Source organism: Bombus affinis, unplaced genomic scaffold, assembly GCF_024516045.1.
Source record: "Bombus affinis isolate iyBomAffi1 unplaced genomic scaffold, iyBomAffi1.2 ctg00000128.1, whole genome shotgun sequence".
Lineage (NCBI taxonomy): Eukaryota > Metazoa > Arthropoda > Insecta > Hymenoptera > Apidae > Bombus > Bombus affinis.
Genome location: NW_026108856.1, coordinates 227,841 through 249,691, shown reverse-complemented (window position 1 = coordinate 249,691; position 21,851 = coordinate 227,841). Strand labels below are relative to the sequence as shown.

General features: G+C 40.3%; 1 protein-coding gene and 1 long non-coding RNA gene across 2 annotated transcripts in view; one reads left to right on the top strand and one right to left on the bottom strand.

Moving 5' to 3' along the window:
- Nucleotides 1-21,851, top strand: part of LOC126927529 (6-phosphofructo-2-kinase/fructose-2,6-bisphosphatase-like) — a 129,539-nt gene that overhangs the window by 87,883 nt on the left and 19,805 nt on the right. The gene's annotated exons all lie outside the window — the stretch shown is intronic.
- Nucleotides 317-3,399, bottom strand: LOC126927534 (uncharacterized). The gene is made up of 4 exons (XR_007715569.1): nucleotides 3,271-3,399; nucleotides 2,967-3,068; nucleotides 2,226-2,892; nucleotides 317-644 (listed from the first exon to the last, which is right to left on the bottom strand). It is a non-coding gene; the product is annotated as an uncharacterized LOC126927534 (long non-coding RNA).

The window sequence follows — 21,851 nt, the reverse complement described above, 5'->3', positions numbered from 1 at the left end:
ACGCAGACTCTATTCTTCGAGTAAGATGATTACCAGATGTCGACGCGTCTCCACAGTACATGTTCAGCTAGCCCGAGGACCTGCTATAAATCTTAAGATCTGTTTAACTAAAGTCCTTCAAACCGACAAACAGTCCTCGTCCCAACTACGAGAAAATAGGAGAAATCTATTTTCTCACGAACGACGCTTCCTCTTCTCGAACTTTCTTTTAAGGGCGACTAGCACCCTTCCCTAACCACCAACATGGAAATTGACCAATTAACAGTAACGCCAATTTCCCTCACTTTCCGAATGAAGGCAGAAACCAGTGAAGTTCGGTGACGATGTTATCGCAGAGGAAAACTATTGCTGAGTGTTGGTCGCCTAGTGAGGTCGCTTGTGGGTGGAAAGGAACGTTGAACGTGAAAAAAACCCCGACCTTCCCATTTTTACCTTGTGCAGTAATAATCATAAGGAACGTCTCGACTTGCATATATTTTATAACAATTAAGGGCCCTAATGGTAAAATATAAATGTTTAGTTTTATAATAGTTCCTTAGGATTATTGTGGTCCAGCTAATTATATTTGCATAGCTAATGGCCGCCTCGACCGGGGAATGGATTCTGAGTCACTGGACGTAACAATAGATAAATATAGAAAATACCTAAAATACAGTAATCATAATATAGTATTTGATGAGCGAAGAAAATCTCTACATTTTTATTCAAGTCTATTTATTCAATTGCGTCGATAAACATGTTGATGAGTTGCATAAACAACTATGATCGATAGATAACAAACTTGCACAACATTCTCTCACAGGTTTTGAAATGAAAAACAAAGAAAAACGGAAGAAATCAAGAAAGTTCCAGGAATATCTCTTTCCTCTTCCTCTTTTCTTCAAATTATATCTTTAGCGGTTCTAATGGTTTCTGGTATCTTGTGAACACACATATACATTCCACGTTGTTCAGCACGCACGTGCGCATACAAGTTGGAAAGGTTACGCAACAAGTTTGTATTCTACGAAAAATGGAATAGGCACTGCCGTGTATCAGCGCAGCTAATCGAGCAGCTTCAGCCATTCGCAAGAAAAAATTAAAAAAAGAAGGAAAGAGAGATTCTCTGATGAGGGTCGGTTATGTAACTTGGACAAGCATTACACGAAAGAGTCCAGGGAATGCAGGTCGTACTTGCAACTGTGGAACTTGCACGAGAGAAAAAAGCGGTGCAATTTTGATGGGCCCATACGTGCTCAGAAATTGTGTAAATGGCAGGGATTCGATTGCACAAACGTGTTTATCACTTCTATGACTATTACGGTGAAGGAGATCAGCCAGAAGTGATCCAGTCGTTATATCGCCTCACGATTTCCGTTCCAATCGACCGCGAAGGCGTCCAAGATTAATGGACACTATAAATTAAATCTAACGGAGGAAATTGAAATAGTTAAACCATTCTATTTATCGTTTTGAATATATGATTAAGCGGACGTAAACAAATGTGCGTTTCAGTGGCGATTTTCCGTGTTTAGTGAATCTATTTTAGACATGTATCTATATTTCAAGGTATAACTCGAGGAAAATAAATTGATCCTTTAAAGATAGATATAAGATTTTAAAGTTGGCAATAAGAAGTTAAGAAATTAGGAAATTTGTTGCACGTTGCTGAAATGTGACAAAAATTGAGTTGTTGGTAGCTAATGACAGAATGCAAAGTCAACATGACACTTGTTTATTGATTGCACGGAGATGTGTATGTATATATGTTACTTCCACCCCGAGAAAGCGAAGAAGGGGAGAAAGTTACGAGAAAATCATTGGCTTCCCGCGTGCGCCATCGCGTCGTCTATGAAGATACGAAGACAAACAGACATGAGCATCCTGTCCAACTACTTACACCTCACACCAAGTCGAACATAATTTACAGTACGTTCGTCTGTTGATTTATGATTTAAATTACCCGTGAGAGAGTACATTCGAAGACACTTAACGGAAAGAGACGTCCTGTAGCGGAAGTTCGCCATATCTCTTCACCATGAATTTCCCCGTATTTTCAAGAATAAAATGTAAATGACTAATTGAGAAAATGAAACAAGTTCCGAGCACGTGTCTTGAGTAAATAGAATTTCGAAAAAAAAATAAAAGTAAAAAGATATTCAATTCTTTGACGATTCTCCTAACGAAGTATGAGATTTTCAATTGTTGGCGTCGATAAAAAAAAATGGAACTAAATTGCAACTTACAGTTACATGTTGATGTCGCATGACAAACTTCCTTTTATAGAGTTGATGATGCAATATGAATTTCGACGGTTGTTTCAAGTTTATTTGTAGACATTGGCAAAATGAAGTAAGTAGATGCTGTTTAGTGTAGGAAAAAGCAGATGTTTAGTGCAGATGGAACAGGAACTGCTAGATAATGTGGAAAGAAATATTCTAAAAAGTTCGAAATGATGCATGATATTTTAGATAAATATTTAAGTATATATGGAAATATATGTATTTTGATATGATAAAAGGTTTGTTGTGTATTACTGCATTATCGTATGAAGAATTTTTTGTCTTCACTACGATGATTAGAAAAATATGTAAAACGTATCCAACATAATTAAACAATTGGAAGCTTATAAAATAATATAAAAATAAATAAGAAGTGATATAGGTAGAAACAACATATATAAATACTGCTATCTTTTAAAATACTTGCAGTACAAAAATATGCTGAAACACGATATAATAAAAAATACTTTACTCTTCGATACAAAAGTAAAAATAAAAGAATGTAATTTTGCGTTTATGTACATCACTTTTCACAGCTCATTGTCCTTTTATTTACACCATCAATCGTTTCTTTCACCCAAGCACCAATTATTCACAATTATTGTTACGATATTTAGGAATATCAATGGAACTGCAACAAACAACATATTTGTGTTATATTTAAATTTATTATCAAACGAATTAAAATAATTTGTATGTAATTACTTCATGCCACCGTTCGTATGGACCTAATAAGGTTCAAAATTTGTGACTTTACTGTAGGAGGTTCTCCGAAGCCTTGAACATTTTGCCACGACGCCCAACCAACTGTAACAATGTTTAAACAAAAATTAAGTAATATATTCCAACATACAAGTAAAAACATATACATATGATTTATATATTTTTCATACTACGCGATATATGTAAATACAATAAATAACATAACCTACAAATTCTTCATTTCTATGCAGGGGAAAAGTTCAGTATAAAAGAATAATACAAACAAAAATATGATGATATTGTGTACCTTTTGCAAGAAATCTTTCTTCGTTTAAATCGCAGATCGCATTCAAACACAACACAGTCGCTTCAAAAAGTGTCCAAAGTGTAAACGCCACATTATATCGATATGATGAATGATAACATTGAGAATATCACGCAACGCCACTATCGTAGGGAAAGTTAAAACAGCTTCATACGCATCAAACAATCAATTTGTATTGATTAGGAACCGTCCTGCCATCTTCCGTGTTCAGATGGAAACTAGCAATTAAAAAAGTGGCGTTATGCGGGAAATTTGAATTAAAATTTATTTTTACTATGTCAAAATATATTTAGAGTAATCTCGAGCGATTTAAATATCGCTCGAGATTCCAAAAATAAGATAATCTTGGATTTCATCGATAACGTTTTACAAATGCTTGCAAAAATAGTACTATATGGAAACTAAGAGCCTTAAAACGATATTCGAAAGAATCGGTAGACTTTACAAGTAACTTAACAACGCGATAATACAACGGATGGTTGGGAGCATTATTCTATTTATAATAATTGAACGACAAAGCGCACCTTCTTGGCACTAACGCTTTTGGAACAGGAGTACGAGTGTTTCTAGACGATTCGACGCTCTCTTCTCAATTGAGTTACGTTAACGATTCATGTGTGCCGATTTAGTTATAGAACTTAGAGTTCATTTCATGCTACCCTCGATCGTTCATGACCTCTATCATCATTTTATCACGCGCCGTTCGAGGCACACATTTATCACGTGTAAGGAAATTCGTGGATTTTAATATTCTGATATCGTTTTGCGTATGCAAAGAAAAGTCGGAATCTTCCATATCGTGATGAAAGTCACGGACGTATTTGACGTGTGCAAAAATCTTTCTTGTTTGTAGACGATAAGTATTCAGCAAAAGCTATGCTAACTCACAGCCTCGAACAAGTGTTGTATTACTGCAAAAAATTGCAACACAGACTAAACTCGCGTCGGCGGAAAGTATGCGTGAATCACGTGTACCAAATGTCACGTTTATGCAACTGTAGAAAATATTGCATTATACTAGGTTTAAAAAAAAGTTTGAGACAAAACTATCATTAATTTCAGGAAAAATTTCCAACCTGTACAATGCACGTTTTATTTGGCAACAAGACAATATAGGAAAATTGTTCCAAAGCCAATGTTTCCTCGACTAATTTAGATCTTCCACGAATTCATTCAAATCATTCATCATCCCCTAACAGATAATAATATTTTTCATATACAACGATAACGACTGCCTTAATTTTAGCTATCTATATAAATCACAAGATACTCTGATTCATTTCTCCGATAATTACGCAAATCGTATGATTACAGATCTTCTGTCACATAAAAATGTGTACTTTTCAATAAACTAGACGCAGCAATAAACATACATTATAATCAAACTTAGAGAATCAATACTAAGAAATCGTATGATTCAAATCCACATCAGTGTGCGAACTATTTCCATAATTTATGCCGTATTAGACTGTACCTGCTGCAATTTCACAGGGTAATAACGCGTTACCATTCACCGACTGAATTAAATGACGCTGAATGTGAAGTACACGAGTCTGACCGCTCATGTTCGCTAAATATCATCGGAGAAATAGAAGAAACAAACGTGGACTTTGGTCGGTTAACGAACGAAGAAAAATGAGAAGGTCGATTTGTGAACGTTAGATACCGATCAAAGCAAATATTATTTCAATCGTCGCATAATTGCAAAAGAAATGATATTCAAAGCTTGCATCTTTTCATCCAAGTAGATTGTAAATAATTATCATTTGTTATTGCAATCCTGTTTTCAGTCCGAATCATGTATTATCTAATCTATTGCCTGCAATAAATAATACTTGGGTGACGTCGAAACTGTTACCCAGGAAGCAAGAGTAAAATGCTTAAGCCGTGCAATTATGAATTACGTGATACGTTACGGTAACAATTTATGAGGCATAAGGTCCAATGATGGAACGAGAGGAAAGAATGATTCTGGTATCAGTTCGTGTGAACTGAAGGCGTGTACAATTGTACACTTAAGAACGAAATTCTATGTTGTCATCGTTTCAAGAATTAATACGTTAATGGTCCAAATTAGACTAGTTTTTATAATACAATGTCTAAGTAATGTCTATAATAATGTCTAAGTAAAGCGATTATAGTTAATCGACCAAAATAAACGTAAAGAGCACTATAACGGTGATTCGAATTTGGTGGAACGTAGCTCGCGTCTGTCGAAATTATAGTTTAGACATTGTACGATGTTATATAATAAAGATTCTACCAGATTCCTCCATGACCGCTGTTGATATTTTCACGCAGATTTGTAAAATATTATGTAAAAAGTCGCATTGTCTAAGGTTGCAGTGGCCCAGTAAATATCGACGTTTTGTCCTCAAACGTAAATACATTCGACGTGTCCCCAATATGATTGCTGTATACTAGTAGTGGGGTAAGCGAATCGTTGATTGGCCAGTTTCAACAGAGGGAGCCTACCAGGTCCGGATCGATGTTGCTAAAAGCTGCAGCAAATGGGGGAATATCAGTCGCTAGTACCACCTCGATCTGACTAGAGACGACCGTTTTCACTTCACAATTTTACTTCGTTTTCACTTTGACTTTTAAACACTTTCGTATAACTTCAGTTACAGAACGTTAGGCGGATTTGCACGCAACATACAGTGAACAAAACATCAACAAACGCAGAGATTAGAATCAGACAATAGAGAGTCGGCAGTTATATTCGAAGGTCTTTGGTGGATAAAATTAATCTGGTAAACCGGTTGTACGAGAACTGATTCTGCAGAGGCAACTCCACAGATTGTCCGTGTGAAACCACGTTGTCGTGAGCGGTAAAGGGAGAGAAAAGGAGCTAAAAAGGGTAAGGAATACCTTACATATAAATATACATAACCAAAGCAGAGTTGAAGTGGTGGCGAGAAGGGAACACCAGTGTGCTGGAAAACGGTGAGGCAGCACCGTGACTATGTAAACTACTAGGATATACTTGTGGCAGCGCGTGCGCAGAGTCGGGCAACGTCTGTATCGACAATATTTATAAAGGTACATCGTAACGTGATAGATAGATCGTCGACGATCAAACAATCAAGTGAATCGAGGGTAAAAGAAGATTTAACCAAAGAAGAGGACAAAATCGGAGAACTGGGCTTTTCTTCGAGCATAGGCAAAGAAGCACGCAAACTGGCTCCAGAGGTGAGGATCAAGCAAATTGGAATGAGGGAGGACCTGTTGTCCATAATACGGCACACAAGTAGCGATCATTTTTCGGAAGGACTCTAGTCGAAGATTGAGCAGCAAAACGGGTAAAAAGGAGACTAGCAATAGACCACTGTTTCCGAGTATTTTATACAAATAGAGGGCTCTTGTTTGCTGGATATTTCAAGCAAAAGCGTTACCAGGATCACTTTCATTCTCTTCCTGTAATTATCGACTTCTCGACTGGTCTACCTGATGACTTGTGTTTTCCTGAAGGGAAACCAAAGACCCCAATTTGAATAGTTCACCGTCGGGTTATGCCCTGGGTTGCCGCTTGTCTCGACCTGTTGGCGGCACCGATTCTGGGTTACTGTCTGGCCGTGAGGAAACTTGCACTGCAAGCCGGCTTTTTCCAAGAAGAAACGAACAAATCGATCGTAACACAAGCGGTGAACGCGATCAATACGTCGACTATACAAAAGGAGACTGCGCCGTGCGCTGATACGATGGCACCAAGCGTCGAAGAACAGCGCCAAGGTAAATCGATTAAATGGAACACTAGTAATATGAGTTTCATCTAATTGATATTATTTACTCGTACAATCACAACATGTTCGATATATTCGATAGGTGACGATGTTATTGAATAGCAATTCAATCGGTAATCAGGTTGCGAAACATTCGATGGGAAACGTTATTTATTTCTTATCTATCGAAAACGAAAGCATCGGATTACTGTGCGTTATGCAATGCAACAGTCGTCATAAAAAATTGCATGGAAATGCAATATGCAAACGAAATTAAAAAATGCCACCTGCGGAAATACCGGATGAAATAATGGCTTTTTTCATCGTTTGTTTTTCTCATTGAAACGCATTACGCTTTTTCGCTCGTTCTCTTTGAATTTCTCGATTCGTGTCAGCTAGATCTTTAGCTATTACACCGAAATTACCACGAAACCAGGCCACGGTTTCACGAATCTGTGATCTCCACTTGTAATAGGAGTGGTGACTATAAATAAAACACGATTTAAATAGATATCCGTGTCGTATGTTCGAAACGCGTGCGACGAATGAAAATTCAGCATGTAACAAATAACTTAAAATTGATAAACTTGTTGTTTTCATTCAGAGCACGGTGGTTTCTTATCAAAAGTTTCGTTTCTTTTTTCTATATCTCAGTAACTAAACGATCGTACCAGGTCCCACGAGTATCTCATCTTATCAAACTCAAGTGCTTTCGAATTTTATAAAGCTTCAATAATTTAAGCTCCTCTCTATCGTAAAATTCTGACAAGAGTTTTCGAGTACGATGAGTTCCAGAAATTATTTTGTTTTATCTAGTTCAAGTAGCTGTCAGTTCAATTTTTCTTTTTCCTTTTTTTTTTTTTTTTTAACGAAATTCTTTGGCAAATTTGGTGAAATGCGATGTAGTGGTAGCTGACGTTACAGCGCATGTTCCAATGCAACAAAATGGTTTTCTCCACAAGACCGATTATTGATTTTCTGCCACTGAGCTTGTTCTTATCCTGCGCATGACAGCATATGGAAATGACCGTGATGAATCTTCGCGAAGACGTAACGCAATTTTCATAATTAATTACTGTATTCTGACGTTACAAATTTCATTGCCATTTGTTCATAGATAAATAAATATTATCGACACGATATTCCATGGAATAATTTAGTATTCACGCATACGTTGGTAGCCGTAGCGTGGCGAGAGTACATGCGTTGTTACAATTCAACGCTTGAATAATAAATCGAGTGACGACACGTTTCAGGTCAACGTACCAACGGTTAAAGCTGGTTTCATGGGGATTCTCGATAGGTGATAGTACATCGTTCGGTATACGCGAATGATCGGTATTGATCGTGTATCGCGTGCAACAGTTTGGTAAATACGACACTCGAAGCTGCACTTTGAATTATAAAACAATATACATACATCGGTATATAATCCGATTGTTTGGGTTGAAAAACTTCCGTTTTCAATACGTTTTATTTTTCAAAGCGAAACGTGCGATTCGTTTGTATAGTCTATAAACGTGCATCGAAGCTCTTTTATCCACGGATCAAGGGGTCTAATTCGTAATTATTTTGTTGACACGCGTTAAGTCGAGAAAAACAGACACGCAAATAAAAATGAAGACAGATATCGCGAACGACGAAATCGTTTCGTGGCGTACGTGCTTTTGCTTATGGTAAAAAATCTACTCAGAGATTCGTTAAATTAGTCCAAATGTAATGACCTTTATCGCTTTTCGACCTTCGATTATTAGGCACAAGGGCATGCCGATTCGAAACAACACGCGATAACGCATATTTCTATCGCCATGTCGAATTTCGTGAACTCAGACAATTCGATAATTCTTACTCCATTTCAATTTTTTATATTGTAAACAACGAGTTAATTATAACGTTACAGACAGGTCGTCGTACGTATTTTCGTACTTGAACTTTAATCCTGTTTTGTACTTTCATTCTATACACCGCAATATATTGCGTACGATTACATATCGATTACGAACGACTACACGATATATTACATAAATTATCGCATGACATATAGAGTTTTAGAAAATATAGCAATCAAATACGTAGATCACGGATATTTATACGGTTCTGAGAAATATAGAAAAATCCAAATAATTACACAATCATATAAAACGTATATAAAAATATGAAGATGTTTGAAAAGTTCGCAACATTTCCGAGAATTGATAAGCACTGTAATCGATTGCGATAAAATTTGAAGGGGTTAATTTATACCTTTTAGAGATTTCATAAATTTAATTTATATGAAGCAGTATTGTATTTTATATTCGATAGAATGTCAATTCTACGAAAATACATTTTATTTGAATTTCACTACGAACTTTTCAAATATATGAACTATAAAATTACTACATTTAGCGAGTGAAACAAATATTTCGCATGAATATCCGTATTCCAAAAATGAGAATAGAATAAGTCAGAATGTCTAACAAACAAAAAACAAAGTTTGTTGTTGAGATTAATACCGCGAAAGAAGCGGCAGTCGCAAAAGTGTAGTCAAAAGCTCTCGTGCATGAAGAGAGAATTCTAAATATAAAGTTCACCAACGCTCGGTTTTTAACGTGGAACCCAACAGGAAGGCGTCAGTACTCAGTTGAAATTCGCACTCTGAAGCTCGCGAATTCGTCTAGCCGGTTGTGTCATTGAAACGCATTTTTTATTATTGATTCGTCATTAGTTGATTGTCGAACAGTGTTGTTAACGATACATTGTAAAGAACATGTGTGTGATCGGTAAGGATTATTCTTCCATCGATCAATAGTGAAAACGATTTTAATCTAAATGTACGGGTAAAAAACAGAATGCTCATGCAAATTGTTTCAACCGTTCGCGGAGAGACGCGATCGCTGGATAACGCGTCAACGAGAGTCGTAAATTCTCGTTACGATTAAACAATCGACGCCACGAACTGATTGATCCCCTATTTCTATTACGAGAATAGAGGTGGTTAGGTTTGAGTGTATATGTAACAACTATACTGGGTTGGTTGATAAAAGATTAATAAAAATAACGAAACAACAAGTTCAGTCAAAGATCAACAATTAAAAACGAAAAAGATAACAGTCAAGGTTTGTTTAGCGGTTTGCTTATAACGAGACCTATCGCACTTCGCAGCTTGAGACAGGCGTTATGTGTTAGATTCGATTCAATGTGTAACGTTCGACGTGTCACAAGGAACTAGCCGACTTTAGATGATTTCTTTGTCTCATTTTTAAGACGACCCCCACTCTACTTAGGTCACGCCACCGTTCGCGCCTATGATCACGTATGTCTATTCTTGCGTGGAAAACGTAACGGACGAAATTCGACGTTTCGAAAACTCGCTGCTTGGCGACAGCTATGCGCTCGTCGATACATTGTATATGATCCGGCGGTCAGATAAAGCGATCTGACTGCGACATTGTAGGGCCGCGAGCGACGGTTAGAAAATACAGCCTGTGGTAAGCCTCGTGGCGTAACATCCTCCCCCCGTTGAGAGGGTACCGATCAAATGATATGGTGTGGAGTCAGGTGCGTCGCTGGCGGATCTCCTTCGCTCCGTGTGGGTGGTCGGACTCGTTTGGATCTGGGTGAATGGGTAAGGGGACCAGTCTTTTGACGCCACGATCCAGGGTAGTTGTTGCCGTCTGCACGGTAGCGGTCCGTATGACTCCGTCGACTCCTCTTGGATGGGCCTTGATCACGCGGCCCAAAGGCCATTGCATGGATGGTACGTTATCCTCCCTGAGGACTACAACGGTGCCTTCTCGGATGTTGTGACTGCCCTTGCTCCATTTGTTTCGGATGTTCAGCTCGTTCAGGTACTCTCGATGCCAGCGGCGCCAGAAATGTTGCTTGACCCTTTGAATGTGTTGCCAGCTGGAGAGACGATTGGATGGAGTGTCCTGGAAATCTCGTTCTCGAAAGCTTGTTAATGCATCTCCGATGAGGAAGTGACCGGGAGTAAGGACAAGAAGATCGTTTTGGTCAGATGATATTGGAGTCAGAGGACGGGAGTTGTGGATAGACTCGATTTGAATGATGAGTGTGTTAAAGTTTTCAAATCTTAAGAGCTCGTTACCTGCGACACGTCTGAGATGTCGTTTGAAGGACTTCACCGCAGCCTCCCACAACCCGCTAAAGTGAGGTGAGTTGGGAGGAATGAAGTGCCATTCGATCCGTCGATCGGCTAAAAAGGACTGAACTTTTACATTATGATCGTCGGACTGCAGGAGGTTTCGGAGCTCTCGTAATTCGTTGTTGGCGCCAACGAAGTTGGTACCGTTGTCAGAATAAATTGTTACACAGAATCCTCGGCGAGCGATGAATCTTCGCAGAGCAGCAATGAAGGCCTCGCTAGTGAGATCGGTGACCAGCTCGAGGTGGACTGCTTTAACTGCAAGGCATACGAAGATTGCTACATATACCTTGATTTTTCGTCGGTTGCGATCCTTTCGTTCCTTGATGTAGAACGGTCCGCAATAATCGATTCCGACGTTAGTAAATGGACGAGATTCCGTTATCCGTGCAGCTGGAAGGTCGCCCATTACGTACTCTACTGGAGGTGGATTGGCTCGGCAGCAACGTACGCACTTCTTCAGCGTGCTCCAAACTTGACTACGGCCGTCGATAGGCCAGTAAGATCTCCTTAAGGCATATAAGGTAGCTTGAGTTCCGGAGTGGAGATTTAGGAGGTGTTCATGCTCGATTATGAGTGCTGTAACTGAGGATTTGGGTAGAATGATCGGGTGTTTTTGAGTGAAGGGCATTGGTGAATGACTGAGTCGGCCTCCGACTCGCAATATCTCGTCCTTGTCCAGAAATGGATTGAGTCGTTGCAGCTTCCCCTTCACTGCAGCATTTCGATCTGTGCGGAGAGTACGTATTTCATCTGGAAAATAACAGAGTTGTAACAATTTGACCAATTTGTTATGCGCATCGGTTAAATCATGTGTGGTTAGAGGTCCCCCCCGATCCTGTTTTTGCCTCCATCTGAGGCAACGAGCGGCAATTCTTATCAGCTTGGGCCAAGAAGAATATCTCTCCAGTAGACTGTGGTCAGGCGGAGTCACGGACAGACATGTTGCCTTCTTTTGCTCTGGTATTTCAGCTAATGGTACCGGGTTCCACGTCGGCCAGTATTTTTCAGGTTGTTGGAGCGTTTCCGGTCCATGTTGCCAAATGGTTGATCGCAGGAAGTCTTCGCGTGATTGGCCTCGAGATATGAGATCTGCAGGGTTATCGGTAGTGGGAATGTGGCGCCAATCGGAGGTGTGAGTCTTCTGTTGAATCTCTGTCACACGATTCGCGACGAAGGTTTTTAGCGTATGGGGTGATGTATTAATCCAATGTAGAACGATTGTAGAATCAGTCCAGTAAACGGTCCGAGAAATGTTGCTTGGTAAGGCTTGAAGGACTGTAGTGGCCAATGATGTGAGAAGAAGTGCTCCACACAGTTCCAGCCTTGGAATGGTTTGTGATTTGAGTGGAGCCACCTTTGACCTTGCAGTGAGGAGTCGTGTCCAGACATGACCATCCGGAGTGATAGTGCGAAGGTAGACACATGCCCCATACGCCCTTTCGCTGGCGTCGCAGAATCCGTGTAATTCAATTTCCGTTGCGGTCTTGATTATAGTTTTACGTGGAAACTTCACGTTATTTAGCAAAGGTAGCTGTGAATAATATTTTCTCTTTTCTGTGTGTACGTCAGCCGGAAGAGACTCGTCCCAGTCAAGTTTTAAAGTCCAAAGTCGTTGGAGCAACATCTTAGCGCGAACGATCACTGGTGCCAGTAATCCAAGAGGGTCGTAGATCTTGGCAATTTCGGAGCTGATTGTTCTCTTCGTAATTCGAGAGGCGGTAGGATTGATTTTGACGGAATATAGGATCGAATCGTCAAAGGAATTCCAAACAACACCCAGAGTTTTGAAAGTTTGCGATTCGCCTAGTCGCAGCTTATCGTTTATGTCCTGCTCGGAAAGTCCTCGTAGCAGTTCCCAGTCGTTCGCTGCCCATTTTCGAATGTTTAAGCTGGCTAGTTTAAGCAATTCTATGAGCTCCGTTCTCAGTGATTGTGCCTCGTCCTTTGTATCAGCTCCTGTGAGAACATCGTCGACGTAGAAGTCTCGCTGTAAGACCATCGCTGCTCGTGGGTATCGATGACCCTCGTCGTCTGCCAGTTGTTTGAGGCACCGAATGGCTAGATAGGGGGCCGCTGACAGCCCGCATGTCACTGTGTTAAGTTGATATATGTCAACTTCTCCATCAGAGTTGCGCCACAAAATTTGTTGGAATTTCCGATCCTCTGGACGCACAAGAAATTGTCGATACATTTTTTCGACATCGCCTGTAATGACGTACTGATGAGAACGAAATCTTAAAAGGATAAGAAATATGTCGTCTTGTAGTTTCGGTCCGTATGAAGTACGTCGTTTAATGAAACTCCGGTGGTGGTTGGTGCAGATCCGTCAAACACAACTCGGAGTTTTGTAGTCCGGCTGGATTCTTTGATCACGCCGTGATGTGGCAGAAAATATCCGTCGTCCGTGCAGTGGTCCGTGGTAATCTTCGTCATATGTCCTAATTCCAAGTATTCTTCTATTACGGCGTGTTAGTCGGCTTCGAATTGTTTGTCTCGTTGGAATCGACGGCAGAGGGAAGTGAGTCGCTTCATTGCCATGGCTTTCGAGGATCCAAGCGGAGGAGTTGTTTCATTGAATGGGAGAGCGACAACGTATCGCCCGTCGTTGATGCGTTGAACGTGATTTCGAAAGTGCTCCTCGCACTGTCGTTCCGTTTCCGAAATGTGTGCGGTGGGCGGTCCCTCGTCGATTTCCCAAAAACGGGCGAGGTCCACCTGTAAAGCCGTCGTGGAGGCGTGAAATGCGTATGCTAATGAGTCCGATGACCCATCCGAATCGCGTTTTTTGCAGACGCAAGTCGGGCCCGTTTGCTTGACTGATATCAAGTTGGCCGACACAGAGTGATGCTAGTGTTGGTCCGGCGCTCAACAATATTTCGATCGGAGCAGGTCTATGGAATCTTGGATCGGCTAATTGGAGATTCCTAGGTATCTGTATCGTTGAGCGATCTACGGGTTGATTTGGGACCCAAGACGCGATAGTCGGTATGATTAGAAACGTCAAGTTGCGTTCGTATGTGCCGTCAATGGAGGTGATCGTGGCCGTGATGTAGCGTTTCGAGGTCGTCGATAACGTGTTGAGTGTTCCGATTGGGACCGAACATTTCCGTTGGTTGAGTTTTAATGAGTTAGCGAGTCTTTCGGTGATAAAGTTCATGCTAGAGCCGGTGTCTAGCAGAGCTCTACAACGAAATGGTTGAATTTCATTGTTCAAGATGTTGACCTGTGCTGTGACTAACAAATGGTGCTGCAATGATTCAGAAGGAAGCGAGGTCAATGAGTCCGTTTTCTGTGGTTCGGTCCCTAGCAGAGTCGTCTGATGACGTCATTGTTTTCCTTGTCGATTAGGACTGGACGATATAGTCGATCCCGAAGCCGCCGTTCGCGACAACCGAGATTCGCGTTTCGGAGATGTTCGCGGAGACGTTCGGGGAGACGCTCGGCGAGACGCTCGGGGAGATGCTCGGGGAGACGTTCGGGGAGACGAGGATGTGCGTCTCGAACGATGTGAGGAACGCGGGGTCGGTGAACTAGGCGAAGATCTACCGTTGGATGATCGGTCGCTCGACGATCGACCGCTTGATGTTCGGTTGACACGTGTTCGTGGTTTGCTACGCCCATGGTCTTGATGCAGATACGTGTGGTGTCGCTGTCTACAGATGCGATATGACCCCGCGGAGCATTGAGTAAGAGCGACGTCTAAACAATTGGTACAGAGCGACGCCCTTTTGGCGATTTCCAGGCGTTCTTTGGGCGACTTCGCTTTGAAGACATGACAATTCCATAATTCGTGTTGTCCGTGGCAGTTCGGACAAACCAACGTATTATGTGTAGTTATGAATGTATAATTTCGCGGCGCGTTCGGTCGCCGACGGTCGTGTTGATCGGACGCCCTTTTTTTTTGACGGTTGATGCTGAACACGTTCTATCGCCATTCGTCCGTGTTTTCAGAAAATCTACCAAGTGCGTGTATGACGACAGTTTCTTGTCCGGTAGTTGTATGTTGCCATTTGCGAATGATGGCTGAGGGTAGCTTCGACGTGAAAAGCTTTAAGAGAACGGCGTTTGACGTGACTGGGCCCCCGAGTTTTTCTAACGCTTGGAGATTTACCTTGACTGTCTCGATAAGATCATCTATAGCTTCGGGTGTTTCCTTAGTTATCCTCGGATAGTCGAAATCAAGTCCCAGTGACGCATACAGATTTGACGGTGGCAGTCGAATTTTTCTTTAAGAACGTCAATGGCGATTGCGTAATTTGCCTCGGTGATGGCTAATGATTGTATGCTTCGCGCGGCCCATCCAGTCAGGGCTGATCGGAGATGATAAAATTTCTGAACCGGTGTTAAATGTTCATTTTGATCTATCGTTGACGAGAAGGAATCGTAAAATGACTGCCAATCCTCGAGGGCGCCGTCAAATGTAGGTATCCGAACCTCCGGTAGTTTAAGCGAAGCAGACTCGCGACCGGCGGCTGATTCACCGCTTGTCGATTGTGACGGCGTACTTCGTCGTATATTGATCGATTGTTTAGTTATTCGGCGTTGTAGTTTTTCGTATTCTTCCGCTAGTTCAATGCCGCGCGCGATCTCTCCCTTGTCTATAGCTACGATCTGGTTTTGTAAGCCACGGAGTTCCGTCTCGTAGGTTTCTAGACGATCTTTAATTTGTATCAAGTCGATCTCTTCCGGACAGCCTGATTGTTCGATGTCGTCCAGTTTTTTTGCGAAGCGTGTAAACTGGGCGATATAGTAGCCCCGGCGTCGACGCAAGGTGGCGAGTTCGTTTCCGGTTGCCATTATTTGTTATGTAATTGAGAGTGAACTCGTTTGAACTTACTTCTGTTGGCGATTGTCCACTTTGCGGCAGGAGGCTGTGTGGTTGCGTTTCAACCACCGAATTATACCTCTTCAAAGGTGACGACCCTTTACGTTACTGACCTCGCTGGGGTAGTAACGCTTCCGCTGCTAGATGTGTTGGGTTCACGTGGCACTGTATGGTAGTGGGTGTCACTGGCGTGCACTTTTCACTTGACACTGAATCCGGCTCGAAGGACCAAATGTTTCAACCGTTCGCGGAGAGACGCGATCGCTAGATAACGCGTCAACGAGAGTCGTAAATTCTCGTTACGATTAAACAATCGACGCCACGAACTGATTGATCCCCTATTTCTATTACGAGAATAGAGGTGGTTAGGTTTGAGTGTATATGAACAACTATACTGGGTTGGTTGATAGAAGTTTAATAAAAATAACGAAACAACAAGTTCAGTCAAAGATCAACAATTAAAAACGAAAAAGATAACAGTCAAGGTTTGTTTAGCGGTTTGCTTATAACGAGACCTATCGCACTTCGCAGCTTGAGACAGACGTTATGTGTTAGATTCGATTCAATGTGTAACGTTTGACGTGTCACAAGGAACTAACCGACTTTAGATGATTTCTTTGTCTCATTTTTAAGACGACCCCCACTCTACTTAGGTCACGCCACCGTTCGCGCCTATGATCACGTATGTCTAATCTTGTGTCATGTAGAATAAAAAGCAGGGGGGCTCGAACGAAAAGAAAAAAATTAAGGTAACAAAAAAAACAAGAGAATTTATTTCTTGTATTCTGTATTTACACTGACTGCGATTTTGTTCTGAGCTCCAGCCGTGACTTGCCAAGACTGAAGCTCTTACAATTTTGACTTTCGGTAACATCTGTTTCTTCTTTGTTTGTCATCCCTCAATATCCCCACTACCCTGTAGGCGTACGTGACCGTTGTCACACTTCTAGGACATTCGGTGGAAGGACCGTTAGGATACAGATGACTCATTAGGCACTTCGGCGATATACATTGCCGCCAAGGCCGCCACATCTCTATCTCCATCATCGGTCCATCGGATTTGAAGTATGCCGGTCGTGACACTTGCGTGGAAAACGTAACGGACAAAATTCGACGTTTCGAGAACTCGCTGCTTGGCGACAGCTGTGCGCTCGTCGACACATTGTATATGATCCGGCGGTCAGATAAAACGATCTGACTGCGACATTGTAAGGCCGCGAGCGATGGTTAGAAAATACAGCCTGTGGTAAGCCTCGTGGCGTAACACAAATGTTGCACGCAATATAATGCTCGCGTATATCTTTTATTTTCACTTTTACGTTCATTGTTTCCTAGAAACCTAAATATTTCATTCGACGAAAACAAAATAAAAATTTAAAACATCTTGCTCATAGCGCGCGAGAAAGAGTTCTTTTGTGAATCGAAGATGCGTCGGAGGGAAACGATAATTTTCTCACTAATTTCATTCTTACTGTTATACGATCACATTGTTCGATTTTCTATCGAATTATGTCACATACGTTCACATTGTTAACGATCATTCGACTGTTGGCTGGCTTAACAAACTAACTTGGCACCGGGTCAGATCTATCATAGCCGTTTGGGTGCATCTTCTAAAATTAGTCGTTATTATTATATTATTATACACATAAAAATAACCGGATGCTACAATGAAATGCCTTAGAAAATATCTGACTTCTATCGTAATCGCGTATTGGCGTTGTTAAATTTGTTCACGATCTGTACATTTATACTCGCGTCTTTGTTGCACAATCCTTTGTCTCCTTGATGTTTATCACTGGCCATACGTCTACACATCAAGCATGTGAAAATGCAATTAATTACACGAGTATCATAGATTCTGTTGCTTTCAGAACCCAAGGATAATATCAAGGATAAAATCAATAAGGACGTCGGGGATAATGAAGTCTCCCCGAAAATTCTCAGGGGTTGTAATCGCGATGTGCGGTTTACCAGGTCGTGGAAAAAGCCAAGTGGCACAACGCCATTCGCGCAGACTCAACTGGAACGGCGATTCCACTAAAGGTTGGGAATTCTGTTTTGTTTACTGCCAATTGCTACACTTAAAAACGAAACCTGTTCATTAAATCATATTAGTCATCTTAAATAAGCGGCTTCGTAGTATTATTTCCATTCGACCAACAATTATCTGTGTTTCTTCTTTTTTTCTTTTTTTACTTCCTATTTTGTGGTTGTATTATGTGTACAAGTCACGTGTTTGATCATTAATTCGTTATTTTTCCCGTTTTTGTTTTCAACACGGTCGTTAAGAGGATTTATTACATACGCTAAATAGACTTGTTACGTAAATCAACATTTGCGGCGCTTTGAACAAATTTTAATTTCTATTTTGTAATATATTACATTGTGCTCTTCCTAGTTTTTACATTATTTCATTAACATTATTCATTAACATAAAAAGACATTATTTCATATTGTTCCTTTGTGAAATGCTAAATAATTGTTCTATATTTCATGTATAAATAAAACTATTCTTATATATTTTATACTGCATTAATTTCGTCATACCATTGTAGTAACGATGGTAATAATAAAAAATTTATAACTATTGATAAATAGTTATAATTAATTGCTAATAAAAAATAATTATTCAAATTATGTATTGCTACTAATCTTGGGGCGCCGGTCACCGGTGATCTTGATGATACCACGGCCAAGTTGAGTGCCGGCCACCGGTGACCCTGTCACGTAAAATAAGAAAGAAATTTAAAGGAAAGAAGAAAACTTTATTTTTTCCTCGTTTATACACTTCTGAACTCTAGCCGTGGCCGTTCGGGACTGAGGCTCTTACAATATTTTCTTACTCTCGGTGACATCTGTTTCTTCTTTTGTTTTTCATCCTTCATTATCCCCACTACCCTGTAGGCGTACGTGACTGTTGCTACGCTTCTAGAACATTCGGTGGAAGGACCGTTAGGACATAGATGAACCCTCAGGTACTCCGGCAATATACATTGTCGCCAAGGTCGCCATGTGTAATGTTCAAGTATCGGCTGTCTGGAGAATGTTTAGAAGTGGTCGCCTAAGGTGACGTCAGGGCAAAAGAGTTTGGGGTTACACTCCCCCCTCCTTAGAATGAACTTAGTCCTCGAAGATAGATGGATAGATAGATTCCTTTTCCTCTTTAAGATAGATGGGTGAAATTTTGCCTTGGGTGTTTCCAGGTCGAAGGTTACTTGTGAATCGTTGCTGGTGCTGGGCACAGGTAGAATCGGGGTGAATATGTTGATAGGTGCCGGGTTGATTGGCATCGGAGCGCTGGCTGATGGATTGTTATTTGTCGTGTTTCGCTTGATTTTACAACAGAATAAATGAAAATACAATTTCGGCATTCCTATTTTGTTGAGAAAGTATAAGCATATGAGAGCAATGGATAAATATCCTATAATTTGTAATATAGATATTCCCCGTGATTCAACTTGATCGATTCTACGAGCAAAAGTTAGTTGATTCGTTTGATCTTCGATTCAATCCAGAGTGTTTTTGTATCCGTAATTATCGTTAATAAGTTTTGTAGTTTTCTCTAGTTTATTTAGTAAAATAATCCAGTCTGAATCATTAGTTACATTGACTGTTTTGATTTTAATCTCGTAAGAAATTTCCTTGCTACTACCACTGATTCTCATATGGTTATTCTTGTACAATATGTCTACGGTTTTATTAGTTTGTAACAAAGATGGTTTCTCTAGTCTAACAATTCGATGTGTCTTTTCTTCGAAAATGCTCAGATCTATTGGTTTTTCTGGTATAGCTATAAAATGATTCTCAGCGTTTAATGGGATAAAAGTTATATCTTCAATGTTATAAACTACTACCTTACAGAATTTGACAGTGTTTTCTGCGCTTAAGATTTCAGGGTTACAATCGTGCTTCACTCGACGGTCGTGAATCGGCTGAGTTTGTTTGCAAATGTAAAAGTCAGATATAGAACATTGCTTATCCAAGTAGTTTTGATCGACATTGATGTAATTTAGTCCTGACGTTAAAAATATCGGATGAACTACTAAAGGTGCTAAAAACACTTTGTTCGTGAGAGATGGTATGGGATATATTTGCTCTATATCCCATTCCATGTCCATAACTGTTGGTACAGAAATTACAAAGAAAACTTTGTTTTGTCGAGTAAACAATGTGAGTTCTGAGATATCTAAAATATTTTGGAAATTCTCTTCCTTTGGTATAAAAGCGTTTCCTACTGTTTTGCTACCTAGTACTTGGGCGTAATTGTTAATAAAAGTCCCGGGATCAATAATCTGTGGGCTTATTATTCCTTGTTTTCCTAAGATGATTAAATTGAATATTTCGTCGATTTGGAAATGTAAGTCAGAGAGTGAGCTTTCTAGAGCTATGACTTTTATTAAGGTGATCTCGTTTTTGTTAAGCGTTTTAAGTTCGTTTGTTACACCTGTGTCTACTTGTTTCAGTCGCTGGATGACGTCGTTATTTAAAATTCGTTTAATCAAAGCTGTCTGGTTGGCTACTATGGTTTTTAGGCTGTTACCTTCTTCAAAGAGTTTGTCTATATTTTTGTTGATTATATCTAGATCGTTCGCGGCTAGGGTTCCAAAAAGAGTTTTACTAATAGATTCGATAGCGTCTACTAGTCCTCGTCTACTTCTGAGATGAATGTGAGCTAAGGATCGTAATTCGATGCTAAGTGTTCTGACGTTATTTAGTTTTGCTTGTAAAGAGCGTATTTCTGGTAATATGTTACAGTCTTTTCGTGTCTCGCAATGATTCCTAACTTCGGCTACTCCCTTTTCAATATATCTTACTTGTTCCAATACAGCACTAATATCTAGTCCTATAATAACATTTATGTGTTCGCTATAAAGATATGCTTTGGATCTTTTCTCATGAAATATTCCATTATTGTCAATAGGGGTTATTTTTAATCCGTTAAGGGTGGTAAAGCCGACGGCAAGGGTGATCGTCCTGAAAAATAAGGTTTTATTCTGTTACCGTGGATTTTCTTAACTCGATCTCTAATGAGAATCTCATAATACGGTGTCTTGACTGATTTAATAACGTAGGGTCCTAACCATTCGTCGTCCAATTTATCCGACTTATGATCGTTGTGAAGGAGTATACGATCTCCTTCCTTAAATAAGGTTTGAGTTCTAATGATTTTTCTTGTTTGATCTCTCATGTACCTCTTTCTACTTTGTTCAAGAGTGTTCTTCGCTATCATTCTATATTTTTGCAATTGTTTTTGCCATAGTGCAAACATTTCTTCGTAAGTGTAATTGGAAGTTCGGGATACGGAAGACGGGAGGTTGGCTTTTCTTCCAAATGTTAGTTCGAAGGGTGAAAATCCAGTTGCATCGTGTATCGCGGTATTATACCCTAGGCAAATAAAGTCTAATACCTGATCCCATTCTTTATTAGAATCGTGTAGGCTCGTGCGAATCATGTCTTTTACTGTGGCGTGTTTTCGTTCTAAGGATCCGTTAGATTGAGGATGAAAACTAGTGGTCTTTATATGTTTGATTTTAAATGCTTCCTCGAATTTTTCCATTAGTTCGCTAATAAAGTTCTGTCCCTGGTCTGTTAGTATCGTTTTGGGTGCTGAGAAGATGTAAATGTAGTGGTGCAGTAGTGCATCGATAATCGATTCGGTTCGTTGTGTTTTCAGTGGTACTAAAACGAGATATTTCGTTAGGTCATCGTGAGTCGAAAGAATGTATTGATTTCCACGTGTGGTTTTAGGCATCGGACCAATTAGATCCATGGCTATCTTTTCGTTTGGCTCTACTGATGTCTGAGGAATTACGGGTTGTTCCTTGGGTCTGATTCTAACTAGCTTTTGTCGTTGACAAGCTTC